Below are 22423 nucleotides of genomic sequence, written 5' to 3'. Positions count from 1 at the left end.
ATACTATCTGCACTAACCACATCCTCTGGCAACAAATTCCAGAGTTTAATTGTGCGTTGAGTAAAAAAGAACTTTCTCCGATTAGTTTTAAATGTGCCGCATGCTAACTTCATGGAGTGCCCCCTAATCTTTCTACTATCCGAAAGAGTAAATAGCCGATTCACATCTACCCGTTCTAGACCTCTCATAATTTTAAACACCTCTATCATATCCCCCCTTTCTCCAAGCTGAAAATTCCTAACCTCTTTAGTCTTTCCTCATAGGGGAGCTGTTCCATTCCCCTTATCATTTTGGTAGCCCTTCTCTGTACCTTCTCCATCGCAATTATAACTTTTTTGAGATGCGGCGACCAGAACTGTACACAGTATTCAAGGTGCGGTCTCACCATGGAGCGATACAAAGGCATTATGACATTTTCCGTTTTATTCACCATTCCCTTTCTAATAATTCCCAACATTCTGTTTGCTTTTTTGACTGCCGCAGCACACTGAACCGACGATTTCAATGTGTTATCCACTATGACGCCTAGATCTCTTTCTTGGGTTATAGCACCTAATATGGAACCCAACATTGTGTAATTATAGCATGGGTTATTTTTCCCTATATGCATCACCTTGCACTTATCCACATTAAATTTCATCTGCCATTTGGATGCCCAATTTTCCAGTCTCACAAGGTCTTCCTGCAATTTATCACAATCTGCTTGTGATTTAACTACTCTGAACAATTTTGTGTTATCTGCAAATTTGATTATCTCACTCGTCGTATTTCTAATCTATATCTCACTCGTCGTATTTCTAATCTATATAACTAATCTATATGTTAGAAAAGTAAAGTTTTATGCCCTGTTCAATGTAATCGCATTCTTACATGCTTGTTTTCAGTTACAATGTAAACCGAGATGATATGTAAATCTTTACATGAATCCCGGTATATAAAAATGTTAAATAAATAAATAAAGAAAAGCAAGAGAAAAATGAAACCTATCTGGTTCTCAAAAGAGGTGGCTGATAAAATAAAAGCTAAAAGAACAGCGTTTAAGAAATATAAAGGATCCCAAAGGGAGGATCACAAGGAAGAATATCTGATGGAACTGAGGGAGACGAAGAAAGTAATCAAGAAAGTAAAAAGTCAAGCGAAAGAAAGGATTGCCAAAGAGGTAAAGCGAGGTGACAAAACATTTTTCATATACATCAGAGAAAGGAGAAAAGTCTAAAGTGGTATAGTGAAATTGAAACGTGAAAAGGATCAGTCACTAAAGAGGACCCTGGAGAAGGATCTTCGCAAGTTAACAAGAAACTGGAGGGGAGTGGAGTAGATGAAACTCCGTTTACAGAAGAGAATGTATGGGAATAGCTAGGAAAACTGAAAGTGGACAAAGCCATGGGGCCTGATGAGGTTCATCGCAGGATACTGAAGGAGCTCAGGGATGTGCTGGCAGGTCCGTTGTGTGACCTGTTCAATAGATCCCTAGAAACGGGAGTGGTGCCGAGTGATTGGAGAAGAGCGGCGTTGGTCCCGCTTGACAAGAATGGGAGCAGAGAGGAGGCCGGAAACTAGAGGCTGGTTAGCCTCACCTCGGTGGTGGGAAAAGTAATGGAGTTGCTGCTGAAAGAAAGAATAATGAACTGTCTACAGTCAGAAGAATTGCTGGACCAGAGGCAGCATGGATTCACCAGGGGAAAGTCCTGTCAGACAAATCTGATTGACGTTTTTGATTGGGTGACTAGGGAATTGGATCGAGGAAGAGCACTCAATGTCATCTACTTGGATTTCAGCAAAGCTTTTGATATGGTCCCGCACAGGAGGCTTGTGAATAAAATGAGAAGCTTAGAAGTGACTGCCAAGGTAGTGGCCTGGATTGTAAACTGGTTGATGGACAGAAGACAATGTGTGATGGTAAATAGAACTTACTCCGAAGAGAGAGCGGTGTTAAGCGGAGTGCCGCAAGGATTGGTGTTGGGACCAGTCCTGTTCAATATGTTTGTGAGCGACATTGCGGATGGGATAGAAGGTAAGGTTTGTCTTTTTGCAGATGATACTAAGATCTGCAACAGAGTGGACATGCCGGAAGGAGTGGAGAGAATTAGACGGGATTTAAGGAAGCTGAAAGAGTGGTCGAAGATATGGCAGCTGAGATTCAATGCCAAGATGTGCAGAGTCATGCATATGGGGTGTGGAAATCCAAAAGAACCATATTGGATGGGGGGTGAAGGGCTGATGTGCACCTAACAGGAGAAAGAGACCTTGGGGTGATAGTGTCTAACAATCTGAAGTCGACGAAACGAAGTGACAAGGCGATAGCTAAAGTCAGAAGAATGCTGGGCTGCATAGAGAGAGGAATATCTAGTAAGAGAAAGGAAGTGATGATCCCCTTGTACAGGGCCTTGGTGAGACCTCACCTAGAGTACTGTATTCAGTTCTAGAGACCGTATCTCTAAACGGACAGATACAGGATGGAGGCGGCCCAGAGAATGGCGACCAAAAAGGTGGATGGGCTTCATAAAATGACTTATGAGGAGAGACTGAAGAACCTAAATATGTATACCCTGGAGGAGATGAGGAGCAGGGGTGATATGATATAGACTTTCAGATACTTGAAAGGTTTTAATGATCCATGGTCAACAACAAACCTTTTCTATTGGAAACAAATCAGTAGAACTAGGGGTCACGATTTGAAATTCCAGAAAGGAAGACTCAGAACCAATGTCAGGAAATATTTCTTCACGGAGAGGGTGGTGGATGCCTGGAATGCCCTTGTGGAGGAAGTGGTGAAGACTAAAAATGTGAAGGATTTCAAAGGGGCATGGGATAAACACTGTGGATCCATACAGGCTAGAGGATGGGAATAAAGAGAAGAACCATGGGGGTGGCTTGCTGGAATGGTGCCTATTACTTGGTGTTTACTACCCTTACTCAATAAGCCTTCACACGGTTAATGCAACTCCAACATTGGTCTCTACTTCAACGGCAAGGGGAAATGTGGAAAAGAGGATTTGCATTCAGACAACAACCAACAAGGACTGAACTACACAGTCTGGGTAAACAAATAAGCGAGGGGGTAGCTTGCTTATTGCGGCGGTTACTATCCTAAACCAATTAAGGCTGATAATTCACTTTGAATGCATATACAGCATTGCTGTCTGCTTCAACGGCAGGGGGAAATGTGGAAAAGAGGATTTACATTCAGACAACATCCAACAAGGCATTGATCTGTGCAGTCTGAGTAAACAAGCATCGGGGTAACTTGTTTGACCATTAAGCCATATGCTTCACCTTAGATGCGACTCCAACATTACTCTCTGCATCAATGGCAGGGGGTGGCAGGAAATTTGAATCAAACAGTTACCAACAAGGGCCCAGAACTTGGTGGTTGATGAAAAAGATAAGAATGGGAAAAGAAATGTGGGAGCTTGCTTGGCAGACTGGATGGGCCGTTGGTCTTTTTCTGACATCATTTCTATGTTTCATCAAAACAGGGCCAGCAGGGGTTATGTTATGGGGCATAGCTGTGATTTTCAGGGTCATAGCTATGACCAATTCCAGTGATGTCATCAAAATAACCAGAAGGGGGCATGGCTAAGGTGGGGCAAGGAACAGGGCTAAACCCAGAAGTGAATGCTGATTAGCTAAGAGGGATAGAGTGGGTGGGTCTTGACCTGTATATGAATGCTAATTGATTGATTCAACCTGTCAAAATCTATTAAACAATAACACTACCATTTACTATTAATGACTATTCACTATTGCCAAGGCTAACTAAATCCCTGCACCAAACTGGTTGCTATGAATAGCAGTGTTATAGTACTTATTGGTCTATCAGTCACTTATGATCACGTATCTCTTCTTAAAATATGTATTTATGGTTTAGACCATGATGAAGGCTTTCTGATGTTGATGTGGGCAAAGTATTTCTAGTGTGTCATACAACATTCTCATTTGCCATGGCTGAAGGAAGTATATCTGAAGTATAGGATCTGCAAGAGACAAATGAACATTCTTCCTACAATCCATTCACTCTTCCTATTATAGATTACTCTCTATTGTTCAGTTTAGAAATGTCATTGCATCCTATTGCAAGAGAAATGGAGTAAATAATGATGCTTCAGAGTTGTACAAAGCAGAAATGTACTGTTTAGGAAAGGAATAGTGTTCCTTGGTATGCAGTGCTGTTCATAAGGGACTGAAGATCTGGTTTGGTATGCAATGGGAAAATAATTGCATTCCTTTATTTTTGGATATCTATATACAGTATATGTGTCTTCCCAAATTAATGGTGAAGTTTTTTTCTATAGCTTCAACATAATTTTGGGTCTTTGTTCACATAAACTCAAGAGGTAGATATTCAAAGCTGGCTGTTGTAGGTAGCTGGTTAGTGCTTAACCAGCTCAGTTATGATGTATATTCAACAACATGGCTATTGCGTCGGAAGTGGACCCTTGGGCCGAGGTGGGGTTGATGTAACCCATAGGTAAGAACCTACGTCCCCTTGAAACATGCACGGGTATATGTAGTGCTGACGTCAGATTGAAATCTGACTCCATCTCCAACTGCTATCAGGAGCACACTATACCCATTGTTCCTGAGTCCATCTGTCTACATTAAGGAAAATGAAATTAACAGGTACGTAATTTCTACACTTCTGAAGATCTTTCACTCCCCTGGCACAGCAACATTAAGTCCAACATGCCTATGGACCACTGCCTAGGGACTAGGGGGCATTCCATGAAGTTAGCAAGTAACACATTTAAGACTAATCGGAGAAAATTCTTTTTCACTCAACGCACAATAAAGCTCTGGAATTTGTTGCCAGAGAAGGTAGTTAGTGCAGTTAGTGTAGCTGGGTTCAAAAAAGGTTTGGATAAGTTCTTGGAGGAGAAGTCCATTAATGGCTATTAATCAATTATACTTAGGGGCGGATTTTAAAAGGAGCGCGAATAGCCTACTTTTGTTTGCGCTCCAGGCGCAAACAAAAGTACGCTGGATTTTAGTAGATACGCGCGGAGCCGCGCGTATCTGCTAAAAACCTGGATTGGCGCGCGCAAGGCTATGGATTTTGTATAGCTGCGCGCGCCGAGCCGAGCAGCCTACCCCCGTTCCCTCCAAGGCCGCTCCGAAATCGGAGCGGCCTCGGAGGGAACTTTCCTTTGCCCTCCCCTCACCTTCCCCTCCCTTCCCCTACCTAACCCACCCGCCCGGCCCTGTCTAAACCCCCCCCCTTACCTTTGTCGGGGGATTTACGCCTACCAGAGGGAGGCGTAAATCCCTGCGCGTCAGCGGGCCTCCTGCGCGCTGGGACGTGACCTGGGGGCGGGTCCGGAGGGCGCGGCCACGCCCCCGGGCCCGCCCCCGGAACGCTCCCGACACGCCCCAAAAACGCCGCGCGGTTCGGGCCCGCCCCCTGACACGCCCCCTCCGAAAACCCCGGGACTTACGCGAGTCCCGGGGCTCTGCGCGCGCCGGTAGGCCTATGTAAAATAGGCTTACCGGCGCGCAGGGCCCTGCTCGCGTAAATCCGCCCGGTTTTGGGCGGATTTACGCGAGCAGGGCTCTGAAAATCCGCCCCTTAGGGAATAGCCACTGCTATTAATTGCATCAGTAGCATGGGTTCTTCTTAGTGTTTGGGTAATTGCCAGGTTCTTGTGGCCTGGTTTTTGGGCTCTGTTGGAAACAGGATGCTGGGCTTGATGGACCCTTGGTCTGACCCAGCATGGCAATTTCTTATGTTCTTATGTAGGAGCTTCCAGTTGAAGCCAGTTAACTAATATACACTTTTTGGCATCCTTGTAAAGAAACTCCATTTCTTTAGTAGGGATAGGGGAGGTTCTGGTAGCAGGCCAAATAAACATATTTGGACTTGCTTTGTTAAATTACTGACTACACATTTAGTTATGTCCTGCCAAACATGCTCCCAAAAATTCTGTATCTCTGAACATTCCTAGAAGTTGTAAAAGAGCGTGACCTGAGTATGTAAACATTTAGGGCATGAAGGAGAATCTGCAATCTCCATTGTAAATGCTTTCAAAGGAGATACCACTAACCGATGAGCAATGGGGAGATGCTGGTCCCGCAAATCAGCGGAAACCAAACTGCGATAATTGTCCAGGAAGCACTTGCTAAATTCGGTCTCCTCAATTCCCAGGTATAAATCACATTCCCACTTATTCATGACCACAGAGAACAGCATAAAGTTTGTGTAGGTTTGCAAAAACCTATACATAGTAGATAATTTATGAGTTCCACACTGATAAATTAGTAATAGGTTTTGGAAAGCCTTAGAAGTGAAAGGACCAGTATGCCCAGAAGTAACAGATCTAATGTAACTGGCTAGCTGGTGATAGGACAGAAAATCAGAGGGCTTGAGATCAAGATGTGCCTGACAGTGGGCGAAATCATAAATATTAGACATCTGTTGATTTATTAAAAATACTGTAGTATCTATTCTGTTCTTGGTCAGGTCTTGAAAACATCTAGTTTGTTGGCCAGGTATAAAACTTGGATTACCACAAATTGGTAACCATAAGGATATTTTCCAGGGCAAAGAGATAAGGTTATGTAAAAATGTTCATATCACTCGCATATTAGGGATCAACATATGATTACCCATTGAGTTTTGAAGTTTTTCAGCTGGCGCAACCAAAATGTATCTGACATCAAGGGGCTTCACCAAAAATTGTTCTAATTGAATATTAGAATAGATACTAGTCTTGCAGATCCAATCTATAAGACCTTAGTAAGCAACCCATATTGTACAGTTTAAGATCTGGGAACCCCCATCCGCCCTCTGCCACAGGAGCCGCCATTTTCACTAAGTTCAAACAAGCTCGCTTTCCCCTCCATATAAACCTAGAGCAGTCTCTAAGAATTTGAGTCAGGTCACAGTTCCGGAGCACAACAGGTACCATTTGCAATACATACAAGATCTTTGGTAAGAGCATCATTTTTAATTAAAGCTATCCTACCTAAAATATTTAAAGGTAGATTTATACAATTATGTAATTTAGCTTTAAAAATGTCAAGCTTGGTATCTCTGTAATATCGATCCAATTTTGCAAGATCTCTATGAATATTTATTCCTAGGTTTTTTAGCTTCTGATGTGCTCATTGGAGTGGGAAATCATGCCAACTGTCTTGTAATTGACCAGATAAGTCCAATACTTCTGACTTTTCCTTATTAATCTTAAATCCAGAAAAACTACCATAGTCTTCAAAGATCTGCAGAATGTCTGATAAATGTACTGTAGCCTGTGGCAAAAATAACAAGATATCATTTGCAAATAAAAAAATAAAGGACAATTTTTTTGTCTTGAATCACAGTGATAGATTGTATGTAAGAATCTATCGCATTTATTAGCGGTTCTAAAGAAAGTAAGAAAAGTAAAGGGGACAGGATACATCCCTGACGTGTCCCTCTAACGAGAGGAAAAGCAGCAAAGCTAATACCATTCACACAAATACAAGCAGTTTGGTTGTAGTATAGTACCTGTATGGCCTGCAGGATAAAACCCTGAAACCCCAACTTGGCCAGGATAACCCACAGAAAACTCCAGTCCACTCTGTCGAATGCTTTTTCAGCATCAAATCCAATTAGTACTGGATCTTTTATACTCAAATCTTTACAGTTAGGGGCGGATTTTCAGAGCCCTGCTCGCGTAAATCCGCCCAAAACCGGGCGGATTTACGCGAGCAGGGCCCTGCGCGCCGGGAAGCCTATTTTACATAGGCCTCCCGGCGCGCGCATAGCCCCGGGACTCGCGTAAGTCCCAGGGTTCTCCGAGGGGGGCGTGTCGGGGGCGTGTCGGGGGCGGGCCCGGTCGTCGCGGCGTTTCGGGGGCGTGTCGGCAGCGTTTTGGGGGCGGGTACGGGGCGTGGCTACGGCCCGGGGCGGTCCGGGGGCGTGGCCGCGCCCTCCGTACCCGCCCCCAGGTCGCGGCCCGGCACGCAGGAGGCCCGCTGGCGCGCGGGGATTTACGCCTCCCTCCAGGAGGCGTAAATCCCCCGACAAAGGTAAGGGGGGGGTTTAGACAGGGCCGGGCGGGTGGGTTAGGTAGGGGAAGGGAGGGGAAGGTGAGGGGAGGGCAAAGGAAAGTTCCCTCCGAGGCCGCTCCGATTTCGGAGCGGCCTTGGAGGGAACGGGGGTAGGCTGCGCGGCTCGGCGCGCGCCGGCTATACAAAATCCATAGCCTTGCGCGCGCCGATCCAGGTTTTTAGCAGATACGCGCAGCTCCGCGCGTATCTACTAAAATCCAGCGTACTTTTGTTTGCGCCTGGAGCGCAAACAAAAGTAGGCTATTCGCGCGCCTTTTAAAATCCGCCCCTTAGTATGTAAAACTATTAGTCTGCAAATATTTATGCTTGGCCATCATCCAATACAAAAACCTGCCTGCCCTTTTGAAATTAGGGAAGGCAAAATAATTTTTAAGCGATGCTAGAACTTTATCGTATACCTTGATATCTAAATTGAGCAAGGATATTGGCCAATAGGAGAATGCTTGCTGTGGGTCTCACCCTGGTTTAGGTAACACAATATTATGTGCTAAATGCAATGATCTAGGCATCGCACCCCCACTAGTCATTTCACTAAACAGAGTTTGCAGGTGCTCCATGATGTGAGACACTAAAGATTTATTTAAAAAAAAAAAAAAAGGGGGGCTGTCAGTCCATCTGGTCCCAGGGCTTTTACATTTTTTAAGTTCCAAGATCGCCATCTGAATCTCAGAGGCATAAAAAGGTTGATTCAAGCTGTCAAGTTGCTCGGTGACATTGTAGGTAATGAAAAGGAGCCCAAATATCTCTCTCTCATTCCCTCGTCGGCTTGCTCTACAAAAGTAACATTATAATGCATGACAATTGCAACACCCCTACCATGAGAAGGCCCATGTGCGGCAAATACCTGACCCATCCATCTCTTTCTTAACTTCAAATGTTCTTTAGCTGTCATATGGGTTTCCTGCAGGAGAACAAGCATACCTTTCAGCCTCTGCAAATGTGTCAGTACCTTTTCTCGTTTGATGGGCGAGCCTAATCCCGCCATATTCCAGATTACAACCTTAATCTGGGAACCCATATTAATCACCTAATATGCAAGTATATGTCATCTGTTCCCTTCGTATTCTGAGGTAATGCAATGGATTCATTATTTTCTCAGCAAACATCGTCAGTAGTATCATGAGGTCATGGTTGCTTCTCAACTAAATGTAGGCAAGCATATCAGGTTTGGTGGATCACCTAACCAACATCCCAGATCCCTCCCCGAGTCCCTCCCCCCACCCCCACCATACCCTCCAACCCGTCTCCCCAACCTGCAAACAAATGCTCATGAGCTCCCAAGCTGGTGCTAGGGAAATCAATAGACACGTTCAGGTGCCACCCCAGTCTAACTAAACCAGTAACAGACCTCTCCCTAGATGAGGTAGTATCAAAAGTGAACTGAAAGATAACAGCAACTACTAAAACTAATTATCATACAAAGAATTATGGACCCAAGGACCCAACATTATCATAGAACCTTAATAAATGAAATTAAAAAATAGCATCACAGATAGAACGTTCAAGGATATCTTTTCCTAATTCAAAGTTATGCTGCAAACTAGTAAACCACATATCATAGTCGCAGCCTGCATCTTCCATCCACAAGAACAACATCCAGATTAAATGCTATCTGGGAAGAGATCACTAGGGGGTGTTGAAGGGAGAGGATGTGATTTCTTCTTCCTCGGCCCTAGGCCTATTGAATCGGACCCCATCCACCCCCCGATTGAAGTCAGATTAGGGGATATTTTAGGATCTGGAGGCCACTGCACCTGTGCTTTGTGGTGGTGGGCATGTCATCTCGTGTGCTCCGCAAGGAAAAGGAAAAAGGGAAGGATCGTCCAAAGCTTGCTGCATTTCCAGGCATGGCCGCAGTGAGTGATTGTCACAGCCCCCCTGCAACACCCATCGCAGACATTAAGTGCGCGATATTAGAGGTTTTGGGACCAGAGCTTCAGAATCTTTCAGCTAAAATCACTGAGCTCTCGGCAAATTTAGGGAAATTTGAAAGCAGGTTTGGAGAGATAGAGGCCCGAGTCTCAGAGACACAAGATGGCCTCAGCACAGTACAATCTGAGATCCGTGTGCTGCAGAAAACTGTAGCAAAACAAACAGCCCGCATTGAAGATCTGGAAAATAGGTCTCGCAGATCAAACCTGCGTTTTATTGGGCTGCCAGAAACTATTGATGATCAACAATTAGCGTCGAAGCTAGAGGCCTGGCTGGAAAAGGACCTGGCCATCACCCGCACACATGGAAAGCTGCGCATTGAGAGGGCTCACCGTCTGGGACCTCGTAATTTCAGTGCCCCTAGGCCCCGAGTGGTGGTGGCAAAGATTTTTAATTATGCTCATAAGCAAGAGATATTACAAGCGGCCCGGAGTAAAAAAGAGCTTACCTTTGAAAACAACAGGATCCTGATCTTCCAGGATTTCTCGGCGGCTGTCTCGGCACAGCGGCGACTTATGGCCCCGATCTGTACTCAGCTGATTGAGCAGGGGCTGCGGGCCACGCTAGTTTTCCCGGCGAAGTTGCGAGTGGTGTTGCCGACAGGAGTGAAGTGGATTGACTCGATTGAGGAAGCTCGGCGGCTGCAGACTGACAGAGAAATGCTGCAGGGGAGTGCTGTTACCGGCATGCAGCAAGCTTAATGAGGCTGGCCACGTGGGAGTCACATGGGAGCCTCTCATTGAATTCCCTCATGGTGCGGACGGCTTTAAAGCCCCAAGACTGTGATTGTGGAAGCGGTGTTTTTATTTTTTCTACATGCGGCCGGCCCGGTGTCAGTCTCCTGGGGGCCTGTCATTGCATCCCCTTATGGCGTGGACAGCTTAAAATATCTTGGGCAGTGGTGGTGAAACCGGCGTTTTGTTTTTTTTTTGTTTTCTTCTTTTTGACAATTTTGGCGGAGAGCGCCCGGACACAGTGAAAATGGCCTCAGCGGACATTTGGGCCCCGGGTCTCGGCCGCGCTGGTTTGGCGTGCTGCCCACCTAGTGGAGGAGATCGGTGCAGAGAGAAGAGGAAGAAAGCAAAGCTAATTTTGGACAAGTGAATGGTTTTCTTTGTTCTTCTTCTTGTTTAACTGTATGGTAATGTTCTGTTTATTCCCGCATGGAATTTGGGGCCTGGCGGGGTGCCTTAGTGCCTTTATGCAGACTAAACAATATGCCTCCTGGGGTTTTTCTTTAATTCAGTATGCTGTTGTATTAATTGAGGGTTCAATGCAGAATATCTACCCTGAACTTGTAGCATAATGAGGCTGGTACAGTGGGAAAGAGCTCTGTGATTTATTAAAGCTGTGGGGAGGGGTGGGAATATAGATAGTAGTGATCTGGCACGAGCATTACTAATTTTAGCTGGGGTCAGGTAATCATATGTCTGGGTGGGACTGTAGTGCTCTGCCAAGTTTGGGTCCTGGGTCCTTAAATGGAAGGGAGTAACTTACTATGAGTTTATACAATTGTATATAGAGGAGGGAGGGGGGCCTGGGCCGGGGGACAGGGGTGGATGGGGTCCGAAGGTGGGGTAGGAGGTATATATATATAAGGGCAAGTGATCTCGATCCCTTTGTTAGGATCAATGTTTCTGGATGGGTTGGGAGGGGGGGAAGGGAAGGGGAGGGGGGTAGGGTTGGGAATTTCTCAAGGAGTACTTGTTCTTTACATATTAAATGTAATAAGGTGTGCAGTGATCGGATCGTGGGGGTGGAGGGGAGGTCCTTGGTGCGCAGTGGGAGATCCCGGCTGGGAGGATCTTCGCTGCAGTAAGAGGTTAATAGGCTTTATTGCAAAACTCTGTATCACATTCCATCTCTAATTCTAGTACCAATGTGATTACATGGAATGTCTGTGGAATTCACTCACCTATCAAACGAACAAAAATCCTGTCCCTGTTGAAACGGCGGAAAGCTCATATAGCGTTCCTGCAAGAAACACATTTGACTGATATGGAACATTTAAAATTGGGACGCCTAGGGGGGAGTATCATACACTATGCATCTGGCACTACAAAATCGGCTGGTGTGGCAATTCTACTTCAGCGTAATCTGCCCTTCACTCTAGTTAAGGAAATAAAAGACCCGATGGGGAGATATCTCATTCTGATTGCTGAACTCTTCCACACTAAAGTAGTCCTTTGTAATGTATATGCCCCTAATACATATTCTCCTAGTTTCTATAAAGAGATACACCGACATCTGCTCCCCTATTTGGGGGACTTTATGATTGTAGGTGGTGATTTTAATGCGATTTGTGATCCTGCTTTAGATAAATCTCCTCCTGCCCCTTTGTCTTCAGGATACGGGCGAGGCCCGAGTTTCTTAGAAAAGACATTACAGTTGATGGAGGTGTGGAGAGTCCTTCACCCTGGTGAAAAAGACTTTACCCATGTCTCAAGAGCACACGGAACCTTGTCTCGGCTTGACTACTTTTTAACCAGTATCCAGGGTTTCGCGCAGATTAGGGCAGTCGAGATTGCGGATATAGTGATCTCTGATCACGCCCCAGTAAGATTAGAGGTAAATTTTAATTCGGGCTTACCTAATTCCTTCTTGTGGAAATTCCCTTACTACTTGGCCACGGATGAGAAGTTCAAGCAGTATCTCTATAAGTGTTGGGCAAATTATGAGGATTCTAATAGACAACACATGTCCAATCCGACACTCTATTGGTATGCCGCGAAAGCTGTACTTCGGGGTGATATTCTATCATATATGTCGCATAGAAAAAAAGCAATGAATCAGAAGCTTTTGCGGTTAACTTCCCAGCTTACACAGGCACGAGCACGACTAGCGCGAAGTAACACTAAAGAGGCTAGAACTTATTACCAGACTATACAAGGGGAGGTAAATGCATTAATACATCAGCGAACTCGTAAAAGTGTCCTTTATTATCAATGTAGGTTATTTCAGCACAGTAACAAATCTGGTAAGCTTTTGGCAAATATGGTGAAATCAGCCCGGGGTTCACGTTATATTCCTACTATGCGTTTCTCCTCTGGCCGAGTATTGACAGATCGTAAGGAAATCCTCCAATGTTTCCGTGAATATTACAGCTCCCTGTATACTGCTGAAGGCTGGAACCTTGATGCCTGCGAGCAATTCTATTCTAAGTTTCAATTACTGCAGCTCACAGTGGAGCAAAGAGATTATTTGAATAAGCCAATCTCGGTGGAGGAGGTTCGTTTGGCCATTCGTGGTGCGAAAAGATTTAAAGCCCCGGGTCCCGATGGTTACGGTGCGGAGTTTTACCAATGTTTGGTGGATCAAGTAACCGCTCCATTGTTGCAGGCCTTCTCTTCAATGCTAGTGTCAGGCTCATTTCCTGAACATTCAAACTGTGCACATATTACTCTCATTCCAAAACCAGGGAAAGACCCTCTATTACCAGACTCGTATTGGCCTATTTCTCTTTTAAATTTTGATCACAAGCTTTTAGCTAAATTAATGGCAGACCGGCTGGCGGAGGTGCTTCCTCATTTGGTTGGAGTGGATCAAGTGGGGTTTATCAGGAAACGTTATGCTCTAACAGCTATTCGGAAAGTTTTAGCAGCTATGAGGTCAGCAGTTGGAGGTCAGCAGTTGGAGGTCCCGTTCCTGGCTATTGGTTTTGATGCCGAGAAGGCCTTTGACAGGGTCGAGTGGTCGTATTTGTTCCACATACTTCAGAGGATAGGGTTTGAAGGCCTGTTCTTAAGTGTGATTCGTCTTCTTTATTCCAATCCGGAAGCGATTATACTCGCTAATGGTTCACATTCTGAAGCCTTCTCTATTTCTCGTGGTACGCGACAAGGTTGTCCGCTCTCCCCCCTATTATTTATCCTACACTTGGAGCCTTTGCTCTTAGCGATACAACTAACTAAGGAAATACGGGGTGTTAGGTTTTGTTCCACTCTATTTAAATATGCGGCGTTTGCGGATGATATCTTGATCTTCCTTACAGATCCGGTTTCTTCTTTACGATGTCTTTTACCGCTGATCTGGGCGTTTGGGTCGTTTTCAGGTTTACGTCTTAATCTGGGGAAATCAAAGGCCCTAGCTTGTCCGGTAGCGTTACAACAGGAGTGGGGTGAGGATTTTCCCTTACAGTGGGCAGGAGACTCGTTTACGTTCTTGGGGCTGGTTCTTTCTCGGGACTTGACGAGGTTATGTGCTCTAAGGGGGTAATTTTCAAAAGGAGTTACATGCGTAAATGTAGCTACTATTGTAGCAATTTTCAAAAGCCATTTACTCAAGTAAAGTGCACTTATGTGAGTAAATCCTATAGACAAGTCAATGGCATATATTGTAGCAATTTTCAAAAACCCACTTACTCAAGTAAAGTGAATTTACCCCAGTAAACCTGGTTTTTACTCGAGTAAATGCTTTTTAAAATCAGGCCCTAAATGTGTATCTTTTATTACAAAAGACTCGGGATTGTCTGCAGACATAGACTGCCTTCCCACTCTCGTTGGGAGGCAGGGTGCAGTTGTTTAAAATGATGATTTTACCTCGGTGGCTATATCTTTTTCAAACTCTGCCCCTCCTTTTGCGTCGGGAGGAACGGTTACAACTTGATAAGTGCCAGCGGCGTTTTTTCTGGTGTAACAGGAAGGTTAGGATCCCACTGGGATGGTTGCGTATGCCTTGGGGGAGGGGTGGAATGGGAGTAAGAACATAAGAACATAAGAACATAAGAAAATGCCATACTGGGTCAGACCAAGGGTCCATCAAGCCCAGCATCCTGTTTCCAACAGTGGCCAATCCAGGCCATAAGAACCTGGCAAGTATCCAAAAACTAAGTCTATTTCATGTAACCATTGCTAATGGCAGTGGCTATTCTCTAAGGGGCGGATTTTAAGAGCCCTGCTCGCCTAAATCCGCCCAAATCCGGGCAGATTTAGGCGAGCAGGGCCCTGCGCGCAGGTGAGCCTATTTTACATAGGCTCATCGGCGCGCGCAGACCCCGGGACTCGCGTAAGGCCCGGGGTTCTCCGAGGGGGGCGTGTCGGGGGCGGGCCCGGTCGTCGCGGCGTTTAGGGGCGTGCCGGGAGCGTTTCGGGGGCGGGTCCGGAGGCGTGGTTACGGCCCGGGGCGGCCCGGGGGCGTGGCCGCGCCCTCCGGACCCGCCCCCAGGTTGCGTCCCGGCGCGCAGGAGGCCTGCTGGCGCGCGGGGATTTACGCCTCTCTCCGGGAGGCGTAAATCCCCCGACAAAGGTAAGGGGGGGGCTTAGACAAGGCCGGGTGGGTGGGTTAGGTAGGGGAAGGGAGGGGAAGGTGAGGGGAGGGCAAAAGGAAGTTCCCTCCGAGGCCGCTCCGATTTCGGAGCGGCCTCGGAGGGAACGGGGGTAGGCTGCGCGGCTCGGCGCGCACCGGCTATACCAGAATACATAGCCTTGCGCGCGCCGATCCAGGATTTTAGCGGATACGTGCGGCTCCGCGCGTATCTACTAAAATCCCGCGTACTTTTGTTGGCGCCTGGAGCGCCAACAAAAGTACGCCAACGCGCCTTGTTTGAAAATCTACCCCTAAGTGAACTTAATAGCAGGTAATGGACTTCTCCTCCAAGAACTTATCCAATCCTTTTTTAAACACAGCTATACTAACTGCACGAACCACATTCTCTGGCAACAAATTCCAGAGTTTAATTGTGCGTTGAGTAAAAAAGAACTTTCTCCGATTAGTTTTAAATGTGCCCCATGCTAACTTCATGGAGTGCCCCCTAGTCTTTCTACTATCCGAAAGAGTAAATAACCGATTCACATCTACCCGTTCTAGACCTCTCATGATTTTAAACACCTCTATCATATCCCCCCTCAGTTGTCTCTTCTCCAAGCTGAAAAGTCCTAACCTCTTTAGTCTTTCCTCTTAGGGGAGTTGTTCCATTCCCCTTATCATTTTGGTAGCCCTTCTCTGTACCTTCTCCATCGCAATTATATCTTTTTTGAGATGCGGCGACCAGAATTGTACACAGTATTCAAGGTGCGGTCTCACCATGGAGCGATACAGAGGCATTATGACATTTTCCGTTTTATTCATCATTCCTTTTCTAATAATTCCCAACATTCTGTTTGCTTTTTTGACTGCCGCAGCACACTGCACCGACGATTTCAATGTGTTATCCACTATGACACCTAGATCTCTTTCTTGGGTTGTAGCACCTAATATGGAACCCAACATTGTGTAATTATAGCATGGGTTATTTTTCCCTATATGCATCACCTTGCACTTATCCACATCTGCCATTTGGATGCCCAATTTTCCAGTCTCACAAGGTCTTCCTGGAATTTATCACAATCTGCTTGTGATTTAACTACTCTGAACAATTTTGTGTCATCTGCAAATTTGATTATCTCACTCGTCGTATTTCTTTCCAGATCATTTATAAATATATTGAACAGTAAGGGTCCCAATACAGATCCCTGAGGCACTCCACTGTCCACTCCCTTTCACTGAGAAAATTGCCCATTCAATCCTACTCTCTGTTTCCTGTCTTTTAGCCAGTTTGCAATCCATGAAAGGACATCGCCACCTATCCCATGACTTTTTACTTTTCCTAGAAGCCTCTCATGAGGAACTTTGTCAAACGCCTTCTGAAAATCCAAGTATACTGTATCTACCAGTTCACCTTTATCCACATGTTTATTAACTCCTTCAAAAAAGTGAAGCAGATTTGTGAGGCAAGACTTGCCCTGGGTAAAGCCGTGCTGACTTTGTTCCATTAAACCATGTCTTTCTATATGTTCTGTGATTTTGATGTTTAGAACACTTTCCACTATTTTTCCTGGCACTGAAGTCAGGCTAACCGGTCTGTAGTTACCCGGATCGCCCCTGGAGCCCTTTTTAAATATTGGGGTTACATTTGCTATCCTCCAGTCTTCAGGTACAATGGATGATTTTAATGATAAGTTACAAATTTTTACTAATAGGTCTGAAATTTCATTTTTTAGTTCCTTCAGAACTCTGGGGTGTATACCATCCGGTCCAGGTGATTTACTACTCTTCAGTTTGTCAATCAGGCCTACCACATCTTCTAGGTTCACCGTGATTTGATTCAGTCCATCTGAATCATTACCCATGAAAACCTTCTCCAGTACGGGTACCTCCCCAACATCCTCTTCTGTAAACACCGAAGCAAAGAAATCATTTAATCTTTCCGCGATGGCCTTATCTTCTCTAAGTGCCCCTTTAACCCTTCGATCATCTAACGGTCCAACTGACTCCCTCACAGGCTTTCTGCTTCGGATATATTTTAAAAAGTTTTTACTGTGAGTTTTTGCCTCTACAGCCAACTTCTTTTCAAATTCTCTCTTAGCCTGTCTTATCAATGTCTAACATTTAACTTGCCAATGTTTATGCTTTATCCTATTTTCTTCTGTTGGATCCTTCTTCCAATTTTTGAATGAAGATCTTTTGGCTAAAATAGCTTCTTTCACCTCCCCTTTTAACCATGCCGGTAATCGTTTTGCCTTCTTTCCACCTTTCTTAATGTGTGGAATACATCTGGACTGTGCTTCTAGAATGGTATTTTTTAACAATGACCACGCCTCTTGGACATTTTTTACTTTTGTAGCTGCTCCTTTCAGTTTTTTTCTAACAATTTTTCTCATTTTATCAAAGTTTCCCTTTTGAAAGTTTAGCACGAGAGCCTTGGATTTGCACACGGTTCCTTTTCCAGTCATTAAATCAAATTTGATCATATTATGATCACTATTGCCAAGCGGCCCCACCACCGTTACCTCTCTCACCAAGTCCTGTGCTCCACTGAGAATTAGATCTAAAATTGCTCCCTCTCTCGTCGGTTCCTGAACCAATTGCTCCATAAAGCTATCATTTATTCCATCCAGGAACATTATCTCTCTAGTGTGACCCGATGATACATTTACCCAGTTTATATTGGGGTAATTGAAGTCTTCCATTATTACTGCACTACCAATTTGATTAGCTTCCCTAATTTCTCTTAGCATTTCACTGTCCATCTCACCATCTTGACCAGGTGGACGGTAGTATACCCCTATCACTGTAGTCTTCCCTGACACACAAGGGATTTCTACCCATAAAGATTCAATTTTGTATTTAGTCTCATGCAGGATGTTTATCCTGTTGGACTCTATGCCATCCCGGACATAAAGCGCCACACCTCCTCCCGACTGCTCCTCTCTGTCATTGCGATATAATTTGTACCCCGGTATAGCACTGTCCCATTGGTTATCCTCTTTCCACCATGTCTCTGAGATGCCAATTAAGTCTATGTCATCATTTACTGCTATACATTCTAATTCTCCCATCTTATTTCTTAGACTTCTGGCATTAGCATACAAACATTTCAAAGTTTGTTTTTTGTTTGTATTTTTATTCTGCTTTTTAATTGATAGGGATAAGTTAGAATTTTTTAGCTCAGGTGAGTTTTTAGTTACAGGCACTTGGACTACTTTTCTAATTATTGGAACCTCACTGTCGGGATGCCCTAATTGTAATACATCATTAGTATCCTTTAAAGATACCTCTCTCCGAACCATGCGCTGCTGAGCGACTGTCGGCTTTCCCCTTTGTTCTAGTTTAAAAGCTGCTCTATCTCCTTTTTAAAGGTTAGCGCCAGCAGTCTGGTTCCACCCTGGTTAAGGTGGAGCCCATCCCTTCGGAAGAGACTCCCCCTTCCCCAAAAGGTTCCCCAGTTCCTAACAAAACTGAATCCCTCTTCCTTGCACCATCGTCTCATCCACGCATTGAGACTCCGGAGCTCTGCCTGCCTCTGGTGACCTGCGCGTGGAACAGGGAGCATTTCAGAGAATGCTACCCTGGAGGTTCTGGATTTAATCTTTCTACCTAAGAGCCTAAATTTGGCTTCCAGAACCTCCCTCCCACATTTTCCTATGTCGTTGGTGCCCACGTGTACCATGACAGCCGGCTCCTCCCCAGCACTATCTAAAATCCTATCTAGGTGACGCGTGAGGTCCGCCACCTTCGCACCAGGCAGGCATGTTACCAGGCGATCCTCACGCCCACCAGCCACCCAGCTATCTACATTCCTAATAATTGAATCACCAACTATGACGGTCGACTTAACCCTTCCCTCCTGGGCAGTAGGCCTTGGGGAGATATCCTCAGTGCGAAAGGACAATGCATCACCTAGAGAGCAGGTCCTTGCTACAGGATCCTTTCCTGCTACACCTGGTTGGTGCTCTCCCATTATGAGACCTTCTTCCTCCAAGGCAGCACCAGGGCTGCCAGTCTGAAGTTGGGACTTGACTACTATGTCCCTGAAGGTCTCATCTATATACCTCTCTGTCTGCCTCAGCTCCTCCAGGTCTGCCACTCTAGCCTCCAGAGATCGGACTCGTTCTCTGAGAGCCAGGAGCTCTTTGCATCGCATGCACATGTACAACTTCTCACCGGTGGGTAAAAAATCATACATGTGACACTCGATGCAAAAGACTGGGAAGCCCCCCTCTTGCTGCTGGACTGCTGCCTTCATCTCAATTTTGATCAGTTCCTAGTTACGTTTTAGGTTGCTATGGGAGTAGGAATGTGTCTAACTTCCTTTAAATGTATTAGTGAATTCACTATGTGTCTGGTAGTGGCCTACCAGGGTCTGATCGAATTCTCAATAAAGTTTTTGTTGATGGTTTTTTGTTTTGTTTTTTTTTGTGAAAGTGGCACCTGCCTATAAATTAAGGGATGAGCTAGGGGTGGGTGGGAGAGGGGTGGGAGGGTTGGGAAATACAAACAGTCTAACTTCAGTTAGTCAGCCTGAGTGACTCACTGCTCCCTTGATTAACAAATGTTGGTCCCTATTCAAACCCAATCACACTACCTCAACACCTTTCCAAGGTGAGTAACTGAGTTGAACTATTCAACTTTTTTACTTTGGTATATACTGCTCCTAGCTTATTTCTAGCTTCTGGGAGTACTGGGAGTACCGGAGTACCGGATCTTACGCTTTATAATTTAGCCTGTAATCTTAGATTAGTTAGGGACTGGATATTGGATTCCTCACATTTTCTACATTTGGTTGTGGACAAAGTCTTGGCGAATCCTTATGCTCTTACGTATGTCATACAAGCTAAAGCTCTTAAGTTAAATCCATTTCTAGTAAACAATGTTCTTTTTAAGCCTTTGCGCCAAACATGGTTTAAATTTATGCGTTTGTCTAAGCAGGATCTCATCTGCGTTTTTCTTTTGCCGATTCAAGGGAACCTGGAATTCACTCTGGGTTCGCAAACAACTTATTTTCAAAGTTGGGGTAGGTTGGGCATTACACACTTGGGTCATGTGTTTAATACAGATGGCCAATTAATGCAATTTAAGGAGGTACAGGTAGTTTATGGTATCTCTGATAAAGAGGTGTTCCCATATTTACAACTTCATCATTATATTGCATCCCTGCCGCATGACTCTTGGCAAGTGTCGACCTTTCAGAAGACTGTAACGAATCTAGCATTGAAACAAGTTCCACCTCCATCTCTTTCATTACATTATAGGCTGCTTAAACAATTGACATTTCTGGATACAAGCGTTATTCTGGTGGAGCGGTGGAACCGGGAGGGGGTGTTTCTGCTAAATCCAGCCATTATTAATGCAGCTTTTCGGCGTATCTCACAACTCTCAGCTAATATGTATTACCGCGAAATGCAGTATAAATTCCTTCGTCGTGGGTATTTATTTATTTATTTAAAATTTTTATATACCGACATTCATCCAGGATATCATATCGGTTCACATTGTAACGCAAAAACAAACGCACGGCATGGCGCTTTACATTGAACAGTAAAAACATGATAACAAGGCATTAACGAGAGGGGGGAACAACATGGGAAGTTTTGCAATAAAATTATAAACAAAGTTTGCAATTATATACATATGTACAAAAGAAAGAAAACTATGAGGTTAATTTTAATCAGGCTAGGAGATAAGATGGGGAAGAGAAGGGAGGAGAGCGAGGAAAGAGGGGGGGCAGAGAGAAAGAAAAGAAGGTGGCGGAGAAAAGGGGAGGGGAGAGAGGGGCGGTAGAATGGGAAACAGGGGAGGAGTGTGGAGAATGGGGACAGTGGTGAGGTATAGTGAAAAATTAAGTGTATGCTTTTGCAAAGAGCCAGGTCTTGAGCTTCCGCTTGAAAGATTTGAGGCATTCTTCTTGCCGTAGTTCAACAGGCATTTTGTTCCAGAGGGTTGGCCCGGCTATCGATAGTGCACGGGCTCTTGTGGAAGTGAGTTTATAGAGTTTAGGAGAGGGGATAGGCATGGTTGCGAGATGTGCTAGTCTGGTGGGCTTATTAGACTGGTGAAAACGGAAGGATTCATTGAACCAGTTCATTTCGGGATTGTATAGGGCTTTGTGGATGAGAGAGAGAGCCTTATATTGTATGCGGGAGGCTATTGGAAGCCAATGTAGGTCTTTTAGAACAGGTGTAATATGGTCATGTCTACGTAAATTGGTCAAGATCCGGGCTGTGGTGTTTTGTAAGATTTGAATGGGATGGATGGCATTGTTAGGTAGGCCGAGAGTAGGGAATTGCAGTAGTCGGTTTTGGCGAAGATTGTGGTTTGGAGAACTGTACGGAAATCGGGGGGATGTAATAAGGGTTTGAGTTTTTTTAGTGTGTGGAGTTTAAAGAAGCCGTCTTTTAGAATGTTATTTATGAATTTCTTTAGTGTGACGTGACCATCAAGAATGATACCCAGATCACGGACTTGTTGAGCAAATTGGAACTGAGGAAGAGGGGGGAGGATCGGTTGGCTTTGGGGTGAGATGAGCATAATTTCAGTTTTATTGGTATTAAGAGCAAGGTGGATGGAGGAAAGGAGATTGTTAATGGAATGGAGGGTTTCATTCCAGAAGTCCATGCTTTTTGATAGGGAGTCAGTGATGGGTATAAGCAGCTGAACATCATCAGCATATATGTAATGAGGGAGGTTTAGACTGTAATATATATACCCTAAACTGAGGTTTAGGGTATATATATGATATATATGATATATATAGGGTATATATATGATATATATGATATCATATATATATGATATCATATATATCATATATATATAGGTATAGGGTATATATATGATATATATGATATATACCCTAAACTGAGGTTTAGGGTATATATCGGCCCAAGATGCATTTAATGCCAAAATAGTATCTACGCCAAATTGCCCACAATGTGGATTGCACTGGGGGTCCTTGTCTCATGTGTTTTGGGCCTGTCCAAAGATACAATCTTTCTGGCAAAAGGTGGTACATTATCTAGAGCTTGTAATAGATATACATATTCCCCACTCTTATTACTGGCTATTATTTGGCTGCATTTCGCCCCTGCGGGTGAGAGTTTTGGGATCCCGATTATTTATTCAGAAAGCATGCCTAGTGGCGAAAAAGATTATACTTGCCTCTTGGAGAGATCCTACTAGCCCTTCG

The sequence above is a fragment of the Rhinatrema bivittatum genome, chromosome 1 (genome assembly GCF_901001135.1).
Source record: "Rhinatrema bivittatum chromosome 1, aRhiBiv1.1, whole genome shotgun sequence".
NCBI classification, from domain to species: Eukaryota; Metazoa; Chordata; class Amphibia; order Gymnophiona; family Rhinatrematidae; genus Rhinatrema; species Rhinatrema bivittatum.
This window is presented reverse-complemented; position numbering follows the sequence as displayed.